The sequence below is a fragment of the Desmodus rotundus genome, chromosome 6 (assembly GCF_022682495.2).
Source record: "Desmodus rotundus isolate HL8 chromosome 6, HLdesRot8A.1, whole genome shotgun sequence".
In the NCBI taxonomy this organism is placed as follows: Eukaryota; Metazoa; Chordata; class Mammalia; order Chiroptera; family Phyllostomidae; genus Desmodus; species Desmodus rotundus.
This window is the reverse complement of record NC_071392.1, coordinates 80,618,097-80,624,299: the sequence shown is the minus strand read 5'-3', so window position 1 is coordinate 80,624,299 and position 6,203 is coordinate 80,618,097. Positions and strand designations below refer to the sequence as shown.

Genomic DNA, 6,203 nt, shown 5'->3' with positions numbered 1-6,203 from the left:
CTACACGTGCTATGTCGTGGTTTCAGCAATTTACTAAAAAATTAAGTTAAATTTTAAAACCTAGAATCAAAGGGTATGGTGGGTTATTCTTAGTCTGAGAAATTTAAAAAAAAAAAATCCCAGGTTAGGCAAGTCAAACAAAAACGCAGTCTCTTTTTCTCTCTGGCCTCCCCCAGACAAAGCACCCCCCTTTGGAATGGAGAGTCTGCAGCCACGGGGTCTATACGAAGCCAAGCAGCTGAGCTGATTGCACTGCAGATTTTTTAGCGACTTGTAAACCAGTTCAGAGGCTCAGCCAGGGCAGCCTGACCGGGACAGTATTTCCACACTAGAGGAGAGGTCCGGCCCATTTCGTTCACTGGGCCCATCAGCTGGTGGGCCTGACCTTTACTCCCCGGAACCCCTACTCTGGCTAAGCAGGGCTTGCCACAGCTGGATATTGGGGCTCCACATCGATCGGTCGACACAGGAGCTGAATTAGCCAAATGTCTCTTTTTCTCTGTGCACAGTGGATTTCCACGTTGCAGGAGGACGTCCTGGCCTGGCCTGGCACAAGTGTGTATGAACTACTGAGTCATTTATGTTGGCAACCCTTGAGGGCTGATGGCTTTCTGCTTTGGAGGCTGGCATTTCATAATTACAGCTGTGTTTCTGTTGTCAGACCAAATTACCTCACTTACAGCCTTAAAATAGAATCCAGCCGAAAGGTGCTGGCTGCACAAAGAGGGAGGCTTCACATCTCTCAGAATTCGGGTGCTGAGCCAGGAGGCAGGGCTCGAAGCTAGACACAAAAGTCGTAATTGTTTAAAAAAAAAAATCTAGGACTCCTCTCGTCTCTTCTCAGGCTGGAAACAGAGTAGTGCCATCAAATCGTCTGTTTCCAAACTAGCAACGAGAATTACCCTGGAGTTCTGTCTCCCTCTCGCTCCCATTCATTCATTCCCTCACTCACTCAATACTGTATTTACTTACCAGATGGGATCGACTCTGCTTGCCCTCCAGATCTCTCCCCCTGGGCTGCTCTGCCCTGTACCTAGGAGCCTGACTTCTGTAGACCACATCGCCAAGGTCCATTGCCCTGCAGCTGAAGGCCTGGGCTAATGGGAGCCAGGAGATGGAAATTAGAGAGTGGGAGAAGAGAGAGATCGTGGCATTTATTCCCTGTTTCCTTCCTGCTGGGTCATAGCTGCATTCTTCTACCTGGACCACAGTGCCCGGCAGGTGGCCCCTCTGCCACAGACCACTGCAAAGAGGTCATCGCTCCGTCCCCTTGTCCCTTCAGGCCCAGGAGTGGTATATTATCTTCCGTGGGCTGCTATCACAAAGTGCCACATATGAGGTGGCCTGAAACAACATACTCGTATTGTCTCACAGTCCTGGAGGCCAGAGTGTGACATCAGGGTGTTGGCATTACCACGCTCCCTCTGAGACACACAGGGGAGAACCCTTCCTCACCTCTCCTAGCTCCTGGTAGCTGCCAATAATCTCTGGTGGCCTTGGCTTCTAGGTGCATCTCTCCAATCTCCATCTCCAGCGTCACAGGACTGTCTTCTCTGTCTGTGTCTCCACTTCTCTTCTTATAAGGACACCAGTCATACTGGACGGGGCCACCCTAACGACCTCATCTCAACTTGCGTACACCTGCAAAGACCCTATTTCCAAATTAAATCACATTCACAGGAGCTGGGGGTTAGGACTTCAAAATACCTTCCTGGGTGACACATTTTAATCTATAGCAAATAGTAACAGCCTCCCACCATGGCTAGTCCCTGGACTGGACGCTTGACCCTTTCAGTCCTTGATAAACAATCCCTCCATTCAACTGCTTCCGATTCCTTTTTAGACTGTGCCACCTTTTCCTGCCGGGACCTTGACCAAGAGCCCTACTTCTTGACTGCCTTGCTGGTAGAGCACCTACTAAGTACCAGAAGGTACTAGGGATACAATGGGGAACAAAACCTAGCATAATCCCTTCCTTCATGGGGCTTACAGTCAACAGTTCAATAGCCTTCATCGAAACATCACAACGTTAAAGTGCAATGGGACTGAGATACAAAGCACAAGTTCAAGGTGCTACGCCCATGTGTAATCGCGGGAATCACTGTAGTCGAGGAGCCCAGGGAGAGGCACACCTGAGCCGGAATGTGAGGGATGGATGGAGTCAACCAGATAGAGGGGATCTGAAGGCCCCCTCTGGGAAAAGACTCAGAAGAGTTATGTTGCAGTGTCCACATTCCCCTCCAATGGGGGGTCTGTTGTCATTCATATCCCAATCCATCCATGAGTGACACTTCTCTCCAAAAACAATGTATACTTCCTCCCATCTTTGCAGCTGCAAATCACAGCAGAGAACCCAGATGCAGGAGAAAGCAGTCAACATAGAGAGCAAGAAGCCATCCCCAGACCAATAGGTCAAGTGAAGCAGCAGGTCATGAAGGGCAAGACAGGGAGCAAGTGTCACAGAAGCCAGGTAACAGTGACATCCAGCACACACCTCAGACACCATACTTCCAACACTGACGTCACCTCGCCCGCGCAACCGGCACCTCCTCCTTCTGAGCTCAGTTGCTGCTGGGGACACCCCCAAGTTCCTTATCTGCTCCCTCTCTCCCACTCTCAGCTCCTCTTGTGTGTTCCTGATTTTACCTTTCAGTCTTTCTCAAATCCTTGTCCTCCTGTCCTTCTGCACTAGCTCCTGCCTTGTTTCAGGTCCTAACCATCTCTCCTGGGACATCTTCATGTGCCCTACCCCAATGGCCCTGCCACCAGAAGGCCAGCCACCTCAGTCCCCTGATGGCCACCCTCCGTGATTCCCAATTCCCAGTAGGGTATGGTCCTGCCTCCCACTGCTGCCTGGCTCCTCCCTGACCTTCCCACAGGGCCAAATCACTTTTATGTCCTCATATACATCAAATTGTCTCTCCCCTCCGTGCTATTTTTCAGGTTGTCCCATCCATCACCATACCTTCTTTCACAATCTAATTAAATCCAGCTCACCCCTAAAAACTTAATGCAGGCGTCAACCCCTCCAAGAAGCCTTCCCGATACCCCTCCCCTCTCAGTTCCTGCATAGGATCCCCCATCATTAAATCTAACATCATGCATTCTAAATATCTGTGGAGGGGTCTACTTCCCCATTAGAACGATGATTCTTTTTTTTATAGTTTAATGTATTTTAATAGCAAACTTACAGGAACAGCACAGAAGACAGACAACATTAAGAACATTCTTGCATGTAGGACAACTCAGTTAGGAAAGTATAGTGAATGGATGGAATCTACTGTATGATAAAAATGCTACAAACACCATTTAGTTGCCATCAATAAGAAATTTACTTGTTTTAAAAAAATCCAAATGCTGGCCTTGTCCAGAAAAATTTAACAGGTTTATTTATATTGTTATAAAGTTGAGCTGCTTGAAACTTGTTCACTGAAACACCTTGACTTGCATTAATGCTTTATGTCCCCGCATTTATATTTTAAAAATTCACACACAAATGAAAATGGAAAAACGGCCAATACCTGATTTCTGTCCCCTATTTTCCACTTGCAATCATATACTTAGGTACCTTTTTGACCCCATGGAAAAAAAAATATCTAACGTTCAGAACTACCAATAACAGGAAGAAGAGAATTTTTTTTTTTAAAGAATAAAATGTTTCCCATCATAGTGGATTCTTAAGCACGCTGTCCATGTATGTGGCGTGCTAGCTGGATGTCTTTTGGCATAATTGTTACACGTTTGGCATGGATAGCACACAGGTTGGTGTCTTCAAAAAGGCCAACCAGACAGGCTTCACTTGCCTCCTGCAAAGCACCAATAGCTGCGCTCTGGAAGCACAGATCTGTTTTGAAGTCCTGAGCAATTTCTCATACCAGACGCTGGAAGGGAAGCTTGCGAATCAGAAGTTCAGTGGACTTCTGATAACGTCTAATTTCATGAAGTGCCACAGTACCAGGCCTGTAACGATGAGGTTTCTTAACCCCTCCAGCAGAGGGCGCACTCTTGCGAGCGGCTTTGGTAGCCAGTTGCTTCCTCGGTGCTTTACCACCTGTCGATTTGCGGGCAGTCTGCTTTGTACGAGCCATGGTATAGGGGCCTCTTTACTTACCCCCCTTCTCCTTCAGCTGGAGCTCGGCGAGCGGTAGGAGGTGCTGGCGTTAGAGAGCGACGGCAGCTGCGAACACTAGAACGATGATTCTTGATGGCAGGAATTCTGTCTTATTTGGCTTAATATATCTGTTGCCTGGCACAGAGAAGATGCTCAAAAACTAAAGGAATGGATGAGCACAGGACAAACCAATGGAAATTGACTATACCACCTCCATGCTGGAGCCTTCGGAATGAACACAATGTTCCCCACACCTATTGCAGTTAAGCATCTTCCCCCACACTCCTTTGACGGTTGTATGGGGCCAGCCCAGTACTCCCTCTACTGCATCAGGCGTCCTGTGCATAGGACAGGCTTCCTTGGAGTTCTGTTTTCGTCCCAGCCCCTGCTAGTCCACATAGGGATGTGTTTGCCATTTAGTAGTTATTTATCCCTTCTAAGCTCCAGTTGGCCATACGTAAAATGGACTCTGTGATAGTATCTAGGGAACAAACTTGTTGTGAAAACTGAATGAAATAAAATAAGGCCAGAACTCGGTCAATGGCACGTGTGCCTAGGCTGGAAAATTATTGGTGCTGACGAGAGTATACGCATAGGCACAGTGGGAGTTCAGAGGTGAAAATGAACTTGAAAAGTGTTGTCTTATGTAGCACATCTCCCCTAAGGTATTCTTTTTTTTTTTTTCAGCATTTTTATTTATTTTTATTTTTTTTTAATTTTTATTGTTATTCAATTACAGTTGTATGCCTTTTCTCCCCATCCCTCCACCCCACCCCAGGTGAACCCACCTCCCTCCCCCACCTCCACCCTCCCCCTTGGTTTTGTCCATGTGTCCTTTATAGTGGTTCCTGTAATCCCCTCCTCCCACTGTCCCCGCCCCCCCCCCCCCCCCCGCCCTGGGTATTGTTAGATTGTTCTTAACTTCAATGTCTCTGGTTATATTTTGTTTGCTTTTTTCTTCTATTGATTATGTTCCAGTTAAAGGTGAGATCATATGGTATTTGTCCCTCACCGCCTGGCTTATTTCACTTAGCATAATGCTCTCCAGTTTCATCCATGCTGTTGCAAAGGGTATAAGCTCCTTCTTTCTCTCTGCTGCGTAGAATTCCATTGTGTAAATATACCATAGTTTTTGGATCCACTTGTTTGCTGATGGGCACTTCGGTTGCTTCCAGTACTTGGCTATTGTAAATTGTGCTGCTATGAACATTGGGGTGCACAGGTTCTTTTGGATTGGTGTTTCAGTGTTCTCCCCTAAGGTATTCTTGACATAATCAATACCCTGGAGAAGCTCCACAGTCAGGTTTTGACTGTGATTTGTTACAAAAGACAGTGCTTTTCATCTGCTTGCCAGCCTCAGCCAGAGTGCATAGCATTGCAGCAAGAACAAGAAAAACATGGGGAAAAATCAGTGCGCCCGGCCAGGGTTTCCCAAGACCCCTTGAGAACAGTAGACATTTGCCTCTGGCTGCCAAGTTCAGTGGTGGAAGAGACAGCCTGGCTTATCATCTTATGAAATGAAATGAGTTACACACCACATTTGTTCCCAGCCCAAATTCAGAAGCTAGTCTGCATCCCGACTCAGTAATTAGTAGGTGACAGTTTGGCAGTGTGCGCCTACAGATGACAAAGTCTGAGACTGGAGGCCAGCGCAGGGGTTTCTGGTCCTGGCTTCCCCGTGGCCACGGGGCACGTCAGGTCCATCTTCCCCTCCCAGCTCCTTCCTCTCTCACTGGAGTTTGGGCAAATCAGCAGGGGCTCGGGAGCTTTCCCAGCTTCAGCACCAATGTCCAGAGCGCCATGACAGGGAAATTACGAGCCACATGCTAGGTCCTCTGGGAAATCCTCGCAGATTTAAAAACGAAGCACAGTGCCCAGCACAGGCAATAAAATGAAAAGGCAACCTACAGAATGGGAGAGGATATTTGCCAATTACACCTAAGAAATTCATATCCAAAATTTATAAAGCTCTCGTATGACCCAATAGCAGAAATACAAACAATCTAATTTTAAAATGGGCAGAGAAACTGAAGAGACATTTTCCCAAAGAAGATGTACAAATGGCCAACAGGTTCTTGAAAAGATGCTCAAC

At 47.2% G+C, this 6,203-nt stretch overlaps 1 pseudogene; it reads right to left on the bottom strand.

The window, feature by feature from the left end:
* Nucleotides 1-3,644: 3,644 nt before the first annotated feature.
* Nucleotides 3,645-4,169, bottom strand: LOC112299765 (histone H3.3A-like; annotated as a pseudogene).
* Between the last annotated feature and the right edge of the window lie 2,034 nt (nt 4,170-6,203).